The following is a 20,898-nucleotide window of genomic DNA, read 5'->3' on the forward strand; positions in this document are numbered from 1 at the left end:
TAAAGCCCTCTTGGAGATCGGAAGTACCTTTAACCCAATCATAAAATTCACTGCTCACTTGTTTTCTCAGATTCATTTCTTCCCAAGCTAAGGCAACCTCACCTCACCCTATTAGGCCAGTAACAATTGGGACATAATTGCAGCTCCTTACTCCACTATATTCTAGGATACATTCCCTGACCCCCTTCTCCTTCTAGAACTGCAGGGGGAAAGAGAGCTTGAGCAAACCCAGAAATGCTGAGAGTTCTGAAAACTCTCCAGGGAAATGTGTTACACATTGGCTTCTCCAAAAGCATACACTAAGAAGGAGTTTGGGGTACAAGATTTTTCTTAGAAATCACACTTAGGAAGGGAAAAAGAAGAAACAGGATGGGGCAGAGGAGGAAATCAAATTGCATGATAGATCCCACAGAGCCTTGGTCAACCTAGCAGAGCTCTCTAGAGCAAGAATTTTTCCACCAGAGTACCTCCCGTGGTGAGAATGCCTCGATTTTTGTATCTGCATCATGCTCAGTCATTCCAGATGACTGAGGACTGAGGCAGCAAGTCCTTCCTTGGAGGAGATCTGGGTCCCTCATCCCCATGCTCCCCCTCCCAGTCCTGGCCTCCTTCCCCCACCGTGTAAGGCTCAAGAGGAAGGAATGTACCACTAGGTGGCCACACGTTTTTATCAGAGTTCAAGGCTGTATCCCTTCCAGTTAAATACTCTGCCAGTAGGAAGAAGAATGACTATGAAGGAGTAGAGATAAAGGAGCAATGACCATTCCTGGAATCATCACCTCTCTTTCTAAACTTATTCCTTTTCCATTCATCTTTATTTGCCCAACAGGTACCACCTCCTGCCCAGTAGTCCAAGGTAGACATTTCAGAGGCGTCCTTCACCTCCTCTTTCTCCACCACCCAACAGTCAGTCAGTCATAAGTCTTCCAGAGCCTATCTTCCTAATATTTCTCTTATCCTCCTCCCTTCATCTCTTCATCCACTAATACAACCTAAGATCAGGTTGTATCACTTCTAATTACACCTACTTATCCTTCAAAATTCAAAAACAGCTGCCTCTTCCAAGAAGCCTTCCCTAACTCCCAACCTCTGCAGCTCTTAGAAGAGCTCTTGCCATCCCTTATACAACTGCTGACGTACTTGCCCATCTCTCTACTGGAGTTTCGGTTTGCAGAGACCCCGAGCAACATCTTATTTGAATTTGTATCCCAGCATCTAACTTGGGGCTTCACACTCAAAAAAATGCTCAATATCTGTGTGCTGAACGCATTTATTGTCCACTTGTGCAAACTTGAGCTTTGGGGCCACAAACAGTCTCCATCCTCCAGGACCATAACTAAATTCAATCACACCAAAGGGAAGAAGGAAAGGAAAGCAAGCCTCAAGACACCAAAAAGGAAATCAAAATGGTACCAAACAATTTTTTTTAACATCTTTATCGGAGTATACTTGCTTTACATTGCTGTGTTAGTTTCTGCTGTATAACAAAGTGAATCAGCTATACGTATACATATATCACCATATCCCCTCCCTCTAGCGTCTCCCTATCCCACCCCTCTAGGTGGTCACAAAGCACCGAGCGGATCTCCCTGTGCTATGGGGCTGCTTCCCACTAGCTACCTATTTTACATTTGGTAGTGTATATATGTCAATGCCACTCTGTTACTTCATCCCAGCTTACCTTTCCCCCTCCCTGTGTCCTTAAGTCCATTCTCTACATCTGAGTCTTTATTCCTGTCCTGCTCCTAGGTTCTTCAGAACTATATATTTTTTTTAGATTCCACATATATGTGCTAGATACGGTATTTGTTTTTCTCTTTCTGACTTACTTCCCTCTGTATAACAGATTCTAGGTCCATCCACCTCACTACAAATAACTCAATTTCATTTCTTTTTATGGTTGAGTAATATTCCATTGTATATATGTGCCACATCTTCTTTATCCATTCATCTGTCGATGGACACAGGTTGCTTCCATGTCCTGGCTATTGTAAATAGTGCTGCAATGAATATTGTGGTACATGACTCTTTTTGAATTATGGTTTTCTCAGGGTATATGCCCAGTAGTGGGATATACAAGCAGCTCATGCAGCTATCAAAAAAACAAACAACCCAATCCAAAAATGGGCAGAAGACCTAAACAGACATTTCTCCAAAGAAGATATACAGATTTCCAACAAACACATGAAAGGATGCTCAACATCACTAATCATTAGAGAAATGCAAATCAAAACTACAATGAGGGGGCTTCCCTGGTGGCGCAGTGGTTGAGAGTCCACCTGCCGATGCAAGGGACATAGGTTCGTGCCCCAGTCCGGGAAGATCCCACATTCCACAGAGCGGCTGGGCCCATGAGCCATGGCTGCTGAGCCTGAGTGTCCGGAGCCTGTGCTCCACAACGGGAGAGGCCACAACAGTGAGAGACCTGCATACTGCAAAAAAAAAAACACCAAAAAACAAAAAAAACTACAATGAGGTATCACCTCACACCAGTCACAATGGCCATCATCAAAAATTCTACAAACAATAAATGCTGGAGAGGGTGTGGAGAAAAGGGAACCCTCTTGCACTGTTGGTGGGAATGTAAATTGATACCGCCACTATGGAGAACAGTATGGAGGTTCCTTAAAAAACTAAAAATAGAAAAAAATAAAACAATTTTTTTAAATGAGACATTTGAAAATGAAACAAATACATGAAAATGGGAAAAACATAAAATTAGAGCTAAGTAGATAGAGAAGGGAAGGGAGTGCTGTAAAGACTCGTTTCTCAAACTATCAGATGAGTGATGTCAAGCTGATGTGAAAGAAAGCCAGAGGAAACTGCGGCCTAATCTATAGCCATATTTAAAATGGACAGAGACAAGAGTAAATGAATGAACAAATATGTTAATTAATTAAATAATGTTAAATAAAAATTTAAACATCCAGAAAACACTAATCAATCATTTTCAAATTTTTACCTCATCTCTTATTATAGTTTGTACTAAGTAGGACAGGACATAATAGAGTGAGTGATAAGGACACACTTCTGTTTGGAAAATAAATTAAAAGTACCATTTAAAATATAGCAAAAACCTATTCACAGTTCAATTTCATATTTCATGAGACAAGATCATAAGGCATAATATAAAATTTTACTGGGTAGAAGCAACAACAGAAGAAGGTCCCAGCCCTGCAAGAGCTGACAGCCATATTTTTAACAAAATGAAACTCATACAACTAATTAAGGAAAATAAAATCATACAACTCATCAAGGAAAAAAATGAAATAGCCTGTGACTCCTTGCTGATATTAGATACAAACAAAATGGACAAGGAAATGAAGTATCATATTTTACATCAGATTGTGACTTTTCTTGATCTTGTTCATCTATATAACCCCACATCAACTCAAAGACAGGCATATAATATGAAGCCAAGAGATGAAAACCTCTTAGGAGAGACAGCTCCTATGGCATATAAAACTGGTATATGCGTACAAGGAGAGGAAAGCTGTTGTATTCCTAGAAGATACAAGTGAGATATGGATTATCATATCAAGAACATTAAAAATATAAGGGATATAAGAGCATCTTGAAATGTTTAAACAAAAATAACTATTATCATTAGAATACTGTTTCTTCTTCAAACTTCTTATTTCTTCTCCATTTCCTCTAGTATACTTTCCCATCTCGATTCCTAACCTCAGACATTATTCAGTTCTCAGGCCTTAGCTCTCCTTTCTCTTTCACCAACCATAAATTACCTTTAAAATAACCCTGAAATTCTTATATTTGCTGCAGTGTACCTTCTCCAAAAACACAAGAATGTCATATCGAGTCTATTCATATGAAAGTCATATCTAGTGATATCTTTTAAACCCATTTCTCCTTTTTTGTTTCCACAATCATGATCTAATCCAGACGGCTAGCATCTTTCCTGTGGATTACCGCCGAGTCTGATCCGGCCCAGACACTGCTGCTAAGTCACTCTGCTTAAAGCACCCTCTCTCTCAAGGTTGCCCCCTACTCAAATGCTTTTATCCTTCACGCTCATCTACAAACTTAGATTCCAACTTGGACTCTAAAATTGGACCCTAGACGACAAACTTCTCACAGGTATTCAAGATCTTCCACTATCTGGTTCCACATACCAGCCCCACATTGTTAGTTGCTCCTGAAACAAAGCCTTCATCCTAACCGCTCACCAAGTCTCTGTCCATCCAGTAGCTACGAAGCGCTCAAGTCACACTGCTAACACTGTGAATGGTAAATACAGAAGCTTAAAGATGTTAGGCTCCTTAATCAAGGACATACTGTGAAAAAAGTGGGATTCAAACTCAAGTTTTTCTCACTCCAAAGTTACCCTGTTAACCACTGTTTACTCAAATCGTTTTCACCCAAAAGCTGGTACTCTTAATCACTCTAGATGGCTGTCTTATGAACCAAAACAAGTATAAATTTTACACACACACCAAAAAGAGTCTAGCTCTGTTTAATGATGACATTAGCCAAGACTTTTACAATGTGCATATTTTAAAGTGTATAATTAAAGATTGACACCTTACTTAAATATATATGTTAAAAAAATGAAAGTGTATTTGACTGATCCTAGTTCCTTGATATAAAACTAAAAATGTATAAATTGTAGGTCTCTGTGAAATTAGAAAGTATTTCTGTGAGCTAATGAAGACTTTTTAAAAATAGCTCCTGGGAGAAAAAAAAAACCTAAATAGATATATAATTCCACATTTCTCTCCTCACTAAGACAATGAACAAGAGTTTGATCTCTCATGCAAATAAATGTACTTCTGAGTTTGTCAGTTTCATTCTGTTTTCATACTAAAATCAAAGCATATGAACAGCAATTTCTCCTTCTTGGTGGCAATGAAGTCCCAAGAGCAGGGATCTAGCCAAAGCCTATAATACTACGTTTGTCAGAGGTTGCAAAGTGGTGGCCTGAAGACTCAATCTGGCCTGCATGTGTGTGCCACTGGCCCATGCAATGTTTTTCCTTTAATTGAATTAGTCTCCAGCATTCAAAATTCAAGAAATTTCACATAAAAAATCCAGATTTCCAGATTTTCTTGGAAAAGACAGAGATCTGGGAACACCAGGCTCACATTCCTCCCAAATCACTGTTGCTTCCTCTAGAGGGGCGTTGGCTCTGGAACTCACCACACTTGGCCTGTCCTCACTCATGGCTTCTGTCTCGTCTTGTAGGCATGTCATTCTACATCCTGAGGATTTAAAGGTGAGTTTTGGAAAGCATTTGTGGAGGGGCAAAGTACAACAAAGAACATGGGAAGAACAGAAATAGGAAATCAGAACATCATTCTAGGTTTTTTGTTTTGTTTGTGTGTGTGTTGGAAATTATTCATTGAAATGCTCTTCTGTGAAGATGAGGAGTGCCTCAAAGTTCCTTCCACACCTCCTGCTCCCTTTTCCATTTCATCTACTACTCCTAAAATACAAACTTTTTTTTAAATAACAAAAACTAAAGAGATAAGACAACCATTTAAATTTTTTCCCGAGAGAGAGAGAGAGAGAGAGAGAGAGAGAGAGAGAGAGTGTGTGTGTGTGTGTGTGTGTGTGTGTGTGTAACTGAATCATATTGCTGTACAACAGAAACTAATACAGCATTGTAAATCAACTATGCTTTGATAAAAAAATAATAAAATAAGGTCATTTAATGTTTGGGTGCAATCGTAAATGTGATCTTCTTTAAATTTTTTTTTAATTATTTTTCCCACAACTCCCACCTCTGCTGCCCTCACCCCCAATCCTCAATTTGGGAGACAATTATAGTTATGAGGTGACCAAATCTTATAGTCATATTTAGAAAAGTTTGATATTTTAATAGTAACTTACAGAACAAACTAGAAGAAAATGAGACAATAGTTTGAGGAAGATACAGATTATAGACATGAAAAGTAACCAAAACAAACAAACAAACAAACAAAAAATACTGGTAACCAAGCAGAACACTGGGGATTGAGGAAGGGGTTATTCTTAAAACTAAATTACACACTACTATATTTAAAATAGATAACCAATAAGGACCTACTGTATAGCACAGGGAACTCTGCTCAATATTCTGTAATAACCTAAATGGGAAAAGGATTTGAAAAAGAATAGATACATGTATATGTATAACTGAATCCCTTAGCCGTACACCTGAAACTAACAGAACACTGTTAATCAACTATGCACCAGTATAAAATACAAAAATTTTGTATTAAGAAAAAAACTAAATCAAGCAACAGAATTGAGATCTTTGGTTTCAAAGATGTCTTTAGGAAGGATATTTTATTTTATACATATATGTTAAAATAAGCAGTCTCAGCAATTTCCAAAGGGTTATTATGTCATTCCTTTCTATACTGCTGAATAAAAGTAACCTGTGATTAAGCAGCAATTCATGATTTAGGGAACAGAATTCACTGAACATTTTATAAGAGCATTTCTAGTGGCTTCTCACCTCTGAGGAGCTAGTTTCGATTTACACACCGTAATTAATCAGATATCCAGAGCCAGAGAGAATTCATCAAAGAAAATGGAAACTTGTTTTAGGGTAATTAGCTACTCTGGTGATTGGTCAGTTAGTTACTTCTTTATTTTGTCTGGTCACTGCCAATTCCAGCTATGTATTTTATCTTATTACCTAAGAATCTCCAAGTGAAAAATGTCTAATAATTTCTCAAGCTCTGCTTAAGTGTCAATGACAAGGGTAATAGGAGAAGAGCTCTATCTTTGCAGAACAGGTTTTCCACAGCTTATGTGTGAGCTCCTTTGAAATACTGGAGTTCTATCCTGACACTCCTATGGAAGTGGCTCTGTCCGAAAATGTAAGGATAGAACAGCAGAATAAGTAATGAAGCAAGGACTTACTAGATAATCAGGATATTAAAGAGAAAAGTGGATTTTCTGGCTTGAGGTTAGGACAATCCATTTAAGATCTTCTGGAGAAGAGCAAAGAGGAAACTTACTAATTTGAAAATTGCCGTTCTTTTTTTTTTCCAGAGCTACTACCAATTCATTAATGCCCCTTTTGAAAATCTCTTAAATTCTTCATTTGGCAAACAGATTTTCTTCATTGCTTCATACTGATGGAGGGTAAGGGGGAGTGGTATCTTCTTATGTATAAAGTAAACCATATGAATGTGTACATTTAGACAAATGGGAAAATAAATGGACGGTTATTATGCAAAAAGCAAAAGCCAAATGGATCTGTAAAATATCGTAGACCACAGTGGCGCCTTCTCAAAGAAATGTTCTCTTTGCTCTTGCCTTTGAGCTCCACAACCCTTAAGAACCAAAATCAACTCAAGAGATCTAGCTTTCAGCCTTTAGCTTATATTTATGTGTGTTTCTTCTTTGTCTAAACTAGATTGGACAGTCCCACTATATACAGGCAGCTATAGGGAACATAAAAGAATTAAGAAATAGGATTTTGCTATAAAGTCTACTGAACATGGATGAAACCACTGGTAGAAAAGTCCCTTGTACCTTCAGATAATGTTTACACTCAGCACCTCTTAGCATACAAAGTACTTTTCAGCTATGGAATCATCTTCTTAGAAATTGAGAGGTCTTAACAAGTAAGTTGGAGCAATACTTTTCAATGGACATATTTTACAGGAATTATATCCTTCAGGGCTGGCAACCACTAAGTTTAAATTCTAGAAACTCGAAAGTTTTCTAAAACTCTCATTACCCTTTTTAAATTGTAAACTAAACTGCCCTCTCCTCTCCTGGGCCATCTTGTCAGGTGGACTTTGCTCAGGATTCTGGTGCGTGCAATCCAATGAAAGCGCTCCTAGGTCTGTGCACCCAGGAGCCTGCATTTCCTCCCCTCTCTCTTTAAACCATGTAAGCCTAGCTTTTTTCCTTTGAGTCCATTGAAACTGTACTACATTGATGGTCACTATCAAACTTTTAATAACCAAATCCAGAAGGCTTTCCCAGTCATCATGATCCTATATCAAGTGTCTCTATTCCAAATCACTGATCTCCCCTACCTTCCAGCCCCTCTGGTAATATCTGAGGTTTCAATATATGAATAGATATTATAATATATATATTACAGCATGTATTAATATTGGATGTTTCCCCTCCCTGACCATTAGATTAATTTTTTTCCAATCTCATCCACTTGTTGTTTACACAAGAAATGATTCACTCTATTTTTTTTTTTTCACGGTACGCGGGCCTCTCACTGTTGTGGCCTCTCCCGTTGCGGAGCACAGGCTCCGGACGCGCAGGCTCAGCAGCCATGGCTCACGGGCCCAGCCGCTCCGCGGCATGTGGGATCCTCCCAGACTGGGACACGAACCCGTGTTCATGGCCATGGCTACTACGGTGCTATAACAGCAGAAATGAACAGGCAACAGAGACCATGTGGCCCACAAAGCATAAAATACCTACTGTCTGTTCCTTTTACAGAAAATGTTGCCCATTCCTGGTCTTGAGAAGGATATATTCTCCTTCTTGATCTCTCACTGAGATGACCCCCTATTATCTATTTGGACTGAAGACTAAGATCATTTCCCAAGTCATACAGACAACTTAACGATGCAAAGTTAACACTGTCTTATGCGCTCAGAATGCGCTCAGAATGAGCTCAGAATGACAATTCCAACTTTAATGTGGTTGTTGATATATTTAATCATATGAATATTTACATGCATATATATTATGTGTTTTAAGTATTTAAACCAGAGCTAATGGATACTACAATTGGATACATTTAAGCATCCAGACTCGGAATCCTTGTTCTATTACTTATTTGTTGGGTGACTTTGGGAAGTTGCTGTTTTCACATTTTTATCATTTAATTCCTGCTCTCTAAATAGTTGTGAGAAAGAAAAGAGAAAATTTTTATGAGAATACAGCGCGAGACATGTAATCAGACAGTCCACAGCTCTTAATTCCTTTCCTCTACCCCATCCTACCTCACTACCATTTTCGTTCCTTCACAAACTAAAAAGTCAAGGGATAAGGATATATCTTTCACTGGGGACTTGCTCCAAAGAACTGAATGTTTCCAGGTTATCTGGGAAGGCAAAATAGGCCTGAGAAATGCAGTAATGAGAAAATGAGCATCACAGAGGTTTTTACCTTGTTAAATACAATAGCCCACACCCTGTGGGCACTCCATAAACACTAACAGAATTGGACTTCATTATGCTGTTAGACCACATCCAATTCCTTTGCTGCCTCCATCATCAGAAAAGCTGGCTTACAGTGTATGCCAATAAACAATTTACCCATTGGTCCATGCTTTGAAAGGAAAACTTGCATATCACAGTTGAGACATTATGCTTTGATAGTTTCTACCCTTGGGGTCTGTTTTTGAAGTGTAGCTTTAGTTTCTCTTTTATCAGTATACCAAAGTTTTCTAAGAAACATGGAGACTTTAAGACCTGCCGAATCCCCACAGTCCTACCAACTGAAACTGGCTTGAAGACAAATGAAGCCTTGCCACAGCCTTAGAATGGAAGATCAGAAACAAGAGGTAAATCTATCACTGAAGTCTACTTTTCCACATATGCTGAAAAAATAAGAAACTATATGTATAGTTCCAAAGCTGTAAAATACCTTGGAGATGACTTCTTCAGAGGGTTTTTTACACTGGAGCCCTGGGGGTCTTTGGCAATAACTTAGGAGGCAGGCAGAGCCAAATTGGGTGGATCCCTTCAACCCTAACCACTTCCTCAACCACAGAAACTTTGGTTTGTCTATTTTATATATTAGAGTGAAAAATAGGTCTCACAAGTTTAAAACAGGTTGAAAGCTACTGACCCATCTCTCTCACATTGTAGACCAGGGATCAGCAAACTTTTTCCATAAAAAGCCAGAGAGGAAATACTTTCGGCTTTGCCCTATGGTTTCTGTCACAACTACTCACCTTGGCCATTGTAGGTGAAAGCAGACACAAGTGTTATGTAAATGAATGAGAGCAGCTGTGTTCCAATAAAACTTTATTTACAAAACAGGTGGCAGGCTGGGTCTGGCCTGGGAGCCACAGTTCACTGACTCTTGTTGTAAATGATAACAAATAAGTTCTGAATAAGTTAAAATGACTAATCCAAATCATCACACAGGTAATAGCTATGAGACCAGGATTCTTTCCACTACACTGCTAATAGATCAGAAAAGACAAAATGTACAAGATATCTTTTGAAAGGTGGTGGATAGTATTAAAAAAGGTTCTATTTAATAAGTATTTCATAAATGCCTAGCCTGTGACTAGTACTGCATCCTGCTATAATCCCAATCAATAGTTTTATTATAATAATTTGTCTATTACTGTACCTAAAACTAAATGCCTCAAGGTGAAAAAGAAAATTTGTAACATTCTTATGTAATCTGACTCATTTGGTTTTGCCAGTGTCGTTCAGTAAAAGGATATATCACTTAATTAACTATTGATTTGATCAGTTTATCTATAACAAAATGGCATCTAAAGTGTTGTAAGCAAAAATGTATTTGATGTCTGCAACTCAGTGAATATATCATGATGTGGTCATTAAGCCTAAAGCACTCCCTAAATGGGAATGAATTAACTCTCTGTCTCCCTTTCCATCTTGATACACCTCTGGCTGTGATGTCAATATAACAGACTCTGATCCTCTGCATTAAGGCACTTTTCCTAATAATGGGGAGACTCCCCACTGTGTCATCCAAGTCCCGTTCACGAAGGCTCAATGAGGGAGATTTAGCCACTGTTCTTGGGATCCTGATCCCCATACTCTTGCCTCTGCAGCTTTTATCCAAACATAGGGGAAGAGAAGGCTCAGAGAGCAGTGGCAATTAATGCAACTCTGTCATCGATGCTTTCTGACACTCCTTCTTTATCCCAGATTCAGTACTGTTTTGACCTTTCCCCCATCAGGAGTTTCAGTTTCTTGTTCCACCCTCCTTGTTCATAGGTTAGTAAAAACCCAACCGCAAGGAGCAGTAAATCAAATCAGAGCACATGGGAAATACCACACACCCCTGTAATTCACAGAACATATGAGGCAATAAGGAATAGGAAAAACTAAAATTGCTATGACGTACCTCTAATCTTATGGCAGTTGTAATGAAAATGGAAAATCGTTTTAGCACAGCATTCCAGTTAAGTCTCAGGATGGTTGCTTTGTGGTTTTCGTCGGCTGATCTGCCCACAGACAACAATAGAGTCCTGAAATTTCTTTAGGAAATAATTACAAGATTCACAACTTCAAACGTCCATGAAACATGCATCAGAATTTTAAGACAATTTAAAGGGACAATTCTTATAAGTGGATTCCCAACACCGTAAACGATGGGAACTAGGACTACCTCCTAAGTCTCTAGCCAAAAACCATAGAAAAGTATTTCCAAAAAGAAAACCAATCATTTGCATTTTGTTTACTATTTAGAATGATGGGGTCTTGAAGCTAGAAAGGATTTTAAAAAGCAGCCACTCAAATACCTTGATTTTATTCACAAGGAAACAGAGATGCAAGAAGATTAATAAGTGTCTCCCAAGATCACAGTGCTGGTTGGCAGCAAACTCACGTCTTGGACTTGGGTTCTCTAATCCCCATTCAGAAGTTCTATCTGCTACACCATTTGACCTCTTCCATTCTAGTTCTATTTACCATGGTTATAGTGTTAAATCTTTTTTTTTCTTAAGCTTCTTTTGCTTTTAGAATAAAGCAATCAGTAAATACTTCCCATCTCTTTTCACAGAGGCATGACTGGCACAAGAACCTGGTGAAAATTGTTCAAGCTTGCTCAAGAAGTTAACAGAAATATGGTTTTGTTTGTGTTTGTGTTTAGTTTTGCTTTGTTTTTAATTTTCTGCCTATGTCTTGGGCCAAGCAATCACCCCTTCTAAATGAAGTGGTTGATGGTTTCCATGAATTCGTTTGTGTTTCACTCATGACTATGAATACAGGTAAATCACCAGAGCCTTCCCTCACTTGCCTTTCCGACCCACTCCAGCAGATTGGTGTTAACTCTCATATCCATGAACCTCTGTTTCTTTTAATGACCTTTTCAATGTAGGGCTTCTTAAAGATTCTGTTTCCCCTGAAACATAATTAGAAGTTCTTCATTATCACATTTCCACATTCTCTCCTCTTAGCTGAGCCCTTTGTTAGCACCTAGTTAGTGCTTCATTACTTCTCTCTGCCCACCTCCCCCCTAACTGCGGTTACTTGGCCTCAGAAAGAAGCTGCTCACAGGAAATACTGTGAATGGTCCAATCAGGCAACCAGAGAATGTGCGGTTGCCTGGGGGCAGGGACAGACAGTGAGCTAAAGCAGGATCCCATTTCAACTGAACTAATACAGAGGATTCTTTTACTCTCTAGAAATGGAAGATTACTAATCCTCATCCCCCTGCCTATTGTGTTTGGTTTTTGAGTTTTATTCTAATGAAGCATAAAACCTATGTGGCCTCTTCAACTGCCAAACCCAATATTGTGTTTTTAATGAAAAGGTGCTCTGGCTTCCAGAAAGAAATTGAGTCATATTCAGGAGTTAGTTAACTCAGAAGAGAGGTTGTTGAGATAGTGGTCATAGCAAGAGCATTGGAATTACCCGTAAGCAACATAGATTAAAAATTCTTTTAATACATTCAGTGCTTATTATGTGAAAAGTACTCTCTTCATAAAAAGTGCTGGTGAGGACGTGGAGCAACTAAACTCTGATATCCTACTGATGGGAGGGAAAATGGTACAGCCACTCGAGAAAACAGTTCCTTATACAGTTAAACATACACTTAGCATATGAGCCCAAAATACAACTAGTATAAATACTAGTTATTTATACAAGTGAAATTAAATCTTATGATCAGACACAGACCTGTACATAAATGCTTACAAGCAGCTTTACTCATAATTTCCAAAACCTAGAAACAACCCAAATACTCTTCAACTGGTAAGTGGGTAAACAAACTGTGCTATATCCACACAATGGAATACTACTCACCAAACAAAAGGAACAAACTAGTGATACATGCAACAACATAGCTGAACCTCAAATGCATTATGCTAAGTGAAAGAAGCCAGTCTCAAAAGGCTATGTGCTTTATGATTGTATTTATATGACATTCTGGAAAAGGCAGGAGTATAGAACAGAGAACAGATCAGTGTTGTCAGAGGCTGGGTGTCAGGAGGGGTTCACTAGAAACGATGACAAAGTAATTTGGTGGGGAGGGAGATGATGGAAGCATTCTATTCCTTGATGCGATGGTGAGTACATGACATACAGCTGCCCAAACTCATAAAATTGCATGCTAAAACAGGTAAATTTTACTCTATGTAAACTATACCGTTAAAACAAAAAGCTCTGTCTTTGACAACAACAAAAAACATTACCTCTGTCCTCAAACATGGAAAAATTCATTTAAGAAGACTGAGAATTTTTCTAAAAAGATGAACCAAGGGCTTCCCTGGTGGCGCAGTGGTTGAGAGTCCGCCTGCCGATGCAGGGGACACGGGTTCGTGCCCCTATCCCGGAAGATCCCACATGCCGCGGAGCGGCTGGGCCCGCGAGCCATGGCCGCGGAGCCTGTGTGTCCGGAGCCTGTGCTCCGCAACGGGAGAGGCCACAGCAGTGAGAGGCCCGCATACAGCAAAAAAAAAAAAAAAAAAAAAAAAAAAAGATGAACCAAGATGTTTTGCAAGCTATGTTAATTCCCAAATAGATAGCAGACTTAATTTTAACATCACTTAGGACTCAAGTTAAAAAGTTGTACTTTCAGTAAAATTAAATAGAGAAAATATATATGTACATATTGGGTGGCCCATCAGAGTTTGGTTTGAGGTCACAGATGCCTAGACAGTGAGTGAAGAGGAGTTCAGAAACGAAGCAGGTATAATAACAGTGGTTAATATTTAGTAAGTCCCTGCTATATGCCTGGCACTGACCATGTGCTTCACATATCTTATCTCATTTAATCTCTACAATGTTAGGCTGTGATGATTATTCACCATTATTTTGCAGATAATGAAACGGAGGCCCAGAGAGGTCAGTCCCTTGGATCACATGCCAAGCAATGGAATTAGGATCACTGTGGGCTGTGGGTTGGGATGTTTGAAGAAAAGGCAACTTCAGCTCTACAGAGATGTGACTAAGGTTCAGAGGTGTGCCCACATGTGGCATAAAAGGGAAAATGAGCAAACTTATTTCTCAACTGGAACAGGAGATTTTCTCTAAGAAAATAACAGAGGATGTCATTAACAAGTTAGGAAAAGAGCAGCTTGTAGAGGACACTGAACGGCAGTCTGATAAACTTGAAATTTGTTCTGTGGTTCCTTGACCTCACACCTTAGGAGATGTTTGCAAAAAAGGCAACAGAGTTGACTTAAAGAGACAGGTGCAATTATCCTTTTAGAAGATTAACTAGACAGTGGTGTCAGGGATTCTACGTGGGTCTCCTGGCTACAGGAAGAAACCATCATCTGTAGGTGCTATAGTAGCTGCGTTCTGTGTATTATCTCACTTCAAGTCCACTTCAATTATTATCCTCATTTTATGAATGAGATGATTGAAGCTGAAAAAGGGTAAATGACCTGCATTAAAGTCAACTGCCAGCTCGAGGCAGATCTGAGACTGAAGTCCAAGTACACATGACACTTATGTACAGTTATCCCTCAGTATGCACAGGGCATTGGCTCCAGGATACCAAAATCCAAGTATACTCAAGTCCCTCGTATAAAACGGCATAGTATCTGCATATAACTTACATGTGTCCTCCTGTAAACTTTAAGTTAGCTCTAGATTACTGATAATACCTAATATAATGTAAATGTCAAGTAAATAGCTGTAAATACAATGTAAATGCTATGTAAATAGTTGCCCATGCACAGCAAATTCAAGTTTTGCTTTTTGAAACTTTCTGGAATACTTTTCCAAATATTTTTGATCAAAGATGAATTGGGAGATTGGGATTGACATATATACACTAATATGTATAAAATAGATAACTAATGAGAACCTGCTGTATAGCACAGGAAACTTCATTTTGCTGTACAGTAGAAACTAACACAACATTGTAAAACAACTATACCCCAATAAAAAAAATTTGTTTTAATTACAAGCAAAAAAAAAAAAGATCAGTTGAATCTGGGGATACAGAACCCAAGGATACGGAGAACCTGTACTGTACATGTGGGTGAAAGCCCTTGCCCTTGGAGGTAAGGAAACCCATCAGGGTTATTCATAGTAGTCAGGGCGCTCAAGTAATGTTTCCTAAAACAGAAGGAAAGATCGTAACAGATAAGTGACAAAAGAACTGGCTGTACTCCTTGACTAGTTGGATACGAGAGAAAGGAAGAATCAAAGGTGTCCAAAGGGCCTGGGGAATCAGGAGTCTTATTGACAGAAACATGCACTGGGATGCCACACAAATAAACCTTGACATAACCTGAAACTCATGAACAAATTATTTTTAAGTACTGAATTACTACTGATGTTGCAAATGTGGAACGGCCTCACCTATGTATCTAGAGTTTTCATCTCCTCTTTGCCATTCCTAGTGCCTCTGCCTAAACAAGGATGCTAAGAAAGTGCAAGCCATTTTAGACAAATACACTTGGCCATCTGCAGACTAATGTGCAGAGGGAGGGGCTATACCAGGTCAAGTCAGCTACCCACGTCCTCAGATCCAAGGTCATTAGATCAGAGAAGGCTGACCTTAATGATTTCTTAGACCAAAGCCACCTCCACTCCAGGAACTTAGCTTATTAACATTGTTAACAAGCTGAAGAAAGAAACACTTTCAGATGTCATTCAAATACTGTAGAAATGAAAAACATTCAGAAATGACAATATGCCCCTTCCCTTCAATTGTAATTACCCATTCGTTCAACAATAATTGGCTGAGCATTTACTACGGATCAGGCACTGTGCCTGTGTTAGCCAAAAAAAAAAAAAAAAGCTCACCATTCTTGCCTTCACAGAGCATGCGCTTTGGTTGTCAAAAAGGATTACAAATAGAACCTTTGAAAAACCAAAATCTAAGTCTTCCAGAATTCTTCTAACCTTCCCTTATATTAAGAGGCCAGTTTGTTAATGGTGATAATGGAGCATCTAATTTGACTCCTAATGTGCCTGCATTTTGCCAAGAATATTTGCTGTTATTTTTGTTTACTCCTTACTCTTGAAGAAGTGGGAAATGAATGTTGTACAAATCCATGGTGATTGTGAAAGTGCACCCTCAGATCTCCTGCTGTGGGGAATCTAATTGGCTGACTGGTTGCAGCTGCTGTGCTCTGACTCCCTCACCACATTCATGCTGGGGCTTCCCACAGGCCACTCCCAGCCAGTGGCTGAGCCCAGCAGGGTTACAAACACAGACCCTATCCTGTGAGATAGAGGACCTCTCTATGGGAGATTCTGGTTTGAGAGCTCCCGGTCAGCTTGAATGCAAACTTCCTTACAACTGGACTGCAATCTGAGACTCTTCCTATCTACCCATCAATGCACCTTCCTTCTCTCCTTCCCAGGCATCACACCTCCATCATGATCTGAAGGCTCTCCCCACCTCCTCCAGCTCCCTGCCTGCACTTCTGCCCTCCCAGGCATTTCCCTAACAAATTTCTTATACGTCTAACCCTATCTGTCTTGGTGTCTGCTTCTCAGAGGACTCAAACACAATATGCTCAAGCAGTAATTTCCAAACTTGTCTTCTACAGTAAACTCTCCCTCATGAATACTCCCTAAAAGTGTACCCTTAAATTTTTAAGTACACTATTCATAGTTGCTGTTCTACTGCTTTATAAGTATTTTTGAGGCAGTTTCAAGAGAATATACTTTGTCTTTGGTACCATGCAATAAGAACCCTTTTTAGAGAAAATCACCTTATTCCTTGGGTTCTGGTCCAAAGCAGAATGGAGGAGCACTGCGGTTATTGGGCAGCTGTGGACTCTGACTTCACACCCTCTAATCCTAGTTCTTCCTCTTACTAATCATGTGACCTCAGACAAGCCATTTAACCCCTCTGAACCCGTTTCCTCTCTAATATAAAGATAATAATATCCTCCTTGCTGACATCAAAGGACTATTTTAAGGATCAAATGATATAATTATGTGAAAGTGCCTTGTAAACTAGAGCACTATATAAAAGTAGATATTATAATTATTGTCTTCTAAATAGTAAATGCAATTAACCAACTTCATTCATATTTCCTGAGGGACATACACGGAATGTAAAATATACACATCTCAACAGCAATGTGAGAAAAGTCAGAAAACTGTGGAAGCATTGCACAGCAAGTTCTGTAAGCCAATCTCACAACATTGAAGTAAGCTATAAAATTACAAACCAAAAGCACTACTGAAATTACCTTAACTTCTGCAGATGAGAGTGAATACAAAGTGTTGGTTTAAATGGAAAAAAAATGAAAAATTAAAGTTTAAGGTGATTTCCAAACCAGTGTGATTTGGATGAATCTTGGAATAAAATATAATCTTTACAACCTACTTGACTTTGGGTAATAATAATAAATCTCACTGCACTGGTAACTTGAGGTTTTCCTTGGTTTGGTTATAAATCACTTTTCATAGGTATAAAACAAGAAAAACATTTTCAAGGGTCCTTGCGTATATGTGAATTTATCTGCTTTTACCCCCTACATTGCAGTTAAATTCAGGTGTTTCTGTGTGTGATGAAGTTGGCATTAAAAAGGAAACAGCACAAACCAATAGGGTTAATCTTTTGTGTAAGTGTAAGTGAACACAAATTTTATAAAACTAAAAGCTGTGAGATATTTCTTTGCAATGTGCTTAATCCTGAAAGCAGTAGCTTCCATTTAAATTACAAGCCCTCAATCAAAAAAGCTTCAGAGGGCTTCCCTGGTGGCGCAGTGGTTGAGAGTCCCCCTGCCGATGCAGGGGACACAGGTTCGTGCCCCGGTCCGAGAGGATCCCTTATGCCGCGGAGCAGCTGGGCCCGTGAGCCATGGCCGCTGAGCCTGCGCGTCCGGAACCTGTGCTCCTCAACGGGAGAGGCCACAACAGTGAGAGGCCCGCGTACCGCAAAAAAAAAAAAAAAGCTTCAGAAAAATTTTCTTCTTCCTGGTTAATTATAAAATGAACAGATATCCTGAGGGAGAAAGAGGCCACCTTCTCTGTTGACTGCCTGAAATGAAGGCAATAGTTGGGTGGCGTTTGGGACTGTGCTAAACTAACCGTTTCCTTCACTCGGTGTTTGCTTTGGGTTTCTTATTTCATTACCCATGTCAAATCTCTCCACATAAGAAGCCTGTGAGGTATATATTCATCCATTAAATAAAGATACCATGCAATGTTGTTGGATACGAGAAACAGAAATTGACTTCTTCTTGTTCTTCTTATTTTATTTTTCAACTCTTCCACCAACAAAGGAAATACTTGTAACCTAACAAACTAAGAGCAGGCTGCCTCACTCTTGGATGGAGGCAACTTTGCAACGAAGCAAAACGGAACCTCTTGTTCCACCCGCCACATTCATGACATTTTTTTTAGAAAATCAGAAAAAAAATCAGCCCAGTTTTTTTGAGGCAGCATAAAGTTACCTTGATGGATTGGTAATAGCTAAATTTCACCTGAAGGAGTGTGACAGCTATTCCTTGTTAGTAATCTGAGCATGTCAGTCCTTGCAAGCGACCCTCAAACATATCCCACCAACCATCAGTAAACTCCCTTCAAACATACTCTACCTAACCACCAGAAAACTTTCCTTAAACACCAAAGGCCTATATACCCAGTCCATAGAAATCAAAACAAAAGAACTGAAGAGGCCTGGGGGAATGTTCTGGAACAAGAGCAAAAAGAGGTCAGAGGGTGATTAAAGGCTACATGTTTTCATTCAAAATGCAGTCTTCAAGGGAGATCTAGCTTTCATCAGTTTTTCCAAGCTTCCATGTCCTAGGTCACCCCCATGTGCCCATCCAAACAAAGCTTCTAAATAAATAAAAACAAATGCATTCTTAGTGGGGTTGCACTTCCAAATTAAACACCCTGACTTGCTTATGTGCATGCAAATAAAATGTCATGCTCATCAGGGGAGCATACTTTGGTCTCAAGTTGTATACAGTAAATGGCACAGAATCTGATTGAGGGAAAACATCTTTATGCCCGAGGAGAGTCAATCTGGCTGGATCTGCTTGTGATGGAATCGACGTGTCACAGATGCCAGAAGCAGAGACAACCTTGCCCTTTCACGTGCAATGACACACATACCTCTCTCCACCACCGAAGTCAGCCCTGCTTATTTTTTTAATCCATTCATTCATCCGTCAAATATATTCCAAGTACCTACTACATACTAGGCACTATCAACATCACCATAAGTGTATAAAACACTGTTTCTGCCCTCTAGGAGTTCAAAGTCTGTTAAGAATTACACAATCTGTACAAAGAAGCAACTAAAAGCAAAAATGCCCACAATGCAAGGGAACCTACATAGCACAAAGTCTGCCAAACAGTAGGTGCTCAATAGATGTTAGGTGACTACGAATCTGAATAATTATTCACAAAGAGACGGGCAGAGTGCTGGAGTATACAAAGCTAGAATCACTCCTAGCATATAATAGGTACACAGTGAATATTTTTGATTGAATGAATGAAATAATAAATGCTATGAACACATAGAAGAAAAATGACCTAACAGAGGCAATGACTTTCCCATGAAGGCAACATTTAAGCTAGATGAACAACGTGTGAAAGAAAATGCTAGGCAAGGAGAATAATGGTAATTGGCCTGTTAGTCAATATAAGTCACATGAGCTGAAGTATTAACTTCAGAATGTGGCTGCACTTACTTCATGCTGCTGATTTATATGACTGCCCAATGCTCTGAATCATGACCAGGTAGCTAGTTTCACTGAGGCCAGGAAGAGAACCCAAGACTATACCTTCAGGAAAGGGTGATAATCAATATACCTGTGACACTTTCCTTATCGTGAAGGTCCATTTGTTGATGGTGAAATGCAAAGTATATCAAAAGAAACAGAGTTATGAATTTCCCAGAAAAAAATAAAAGCCCACTAACTTACCAAGGAGGTAGGAGGTAGAAAGAAGACATGGACAATGAAAGGCAAGAAAGAACTGAAGGAAGATGTTTGTTTTGAGGGGTTCTGTGAACTATATAGAAAAGCAGAAAAAAAATAGAGACTCTTAATACTGAACCAAAATATTTGACAGCATATAATCATTTTATGACGCTTCAAATACTTCAATTTAAGGACGTGCTTCTGTCAAGAGAAAGCACTACAAAAAGAAAACTGGTTTCATGAAATTAATGCTCAGATTTTCAAAGAAAATATTTAAGTTGGAATAATAACCAGGTATTATTCCAGATTTCACGGGATGAATGTTATACGAGAGGTATGGGCCATGTGTGGTCAGGGAAGGCTCTTTGGCAAGCAAAGTTTTAGACTGTGATGTGACTACTATACATGCTGAGGATTTAACTCTAAACATGCAATGGAACCAAACGGAAAAATGGAATCCAACTTACCGAAATTTGCTTTACAGACAACCATTCAGGTAAGTATTAATTATTCCACAAAGTCAAACTTGCTGTGTTTCTTTTCTCAACAGAATAGCAATTCGCAGTCGTTGTCTCAGCTATGTCACATGTTGACCTATTAAAGCGTCCCCCAGGTCACATGACTGCCCACCCCTCAGTGACATCCTTTCTTCACAATAATTCAGTCTCTGAAACATTTACTGATGAAATAGAGAGATCTATATTAATACAAAAGCAATAATTTTGCCTTAATTCAAAAGGAACAGTGCTCATTAAGCATATTTTTCCTGGACTTCCTGTTTACCCGGCAATTTGAAATGGTTATCAGTCTCTCTGGCATCAGCTCATCTATGTTAATGATATTTGTTTCCTTTTGTGCTGTCCCATCATGACTATTCCACTTCGCTAGAGTTAACTCCAATAAAA

This window comes from Mesoplodon bidens (genome assembly GCF_964165515.1).
Source record: "Mesoplodon bidens genome assembly, chromosome: 16".
Lineage (NCBI taxonomy): Eukaryota > Metazoa > Chordata > Mammalia > Artiodactyla > Ziphiidae > Mesoplodon > Mesoplodon bidens.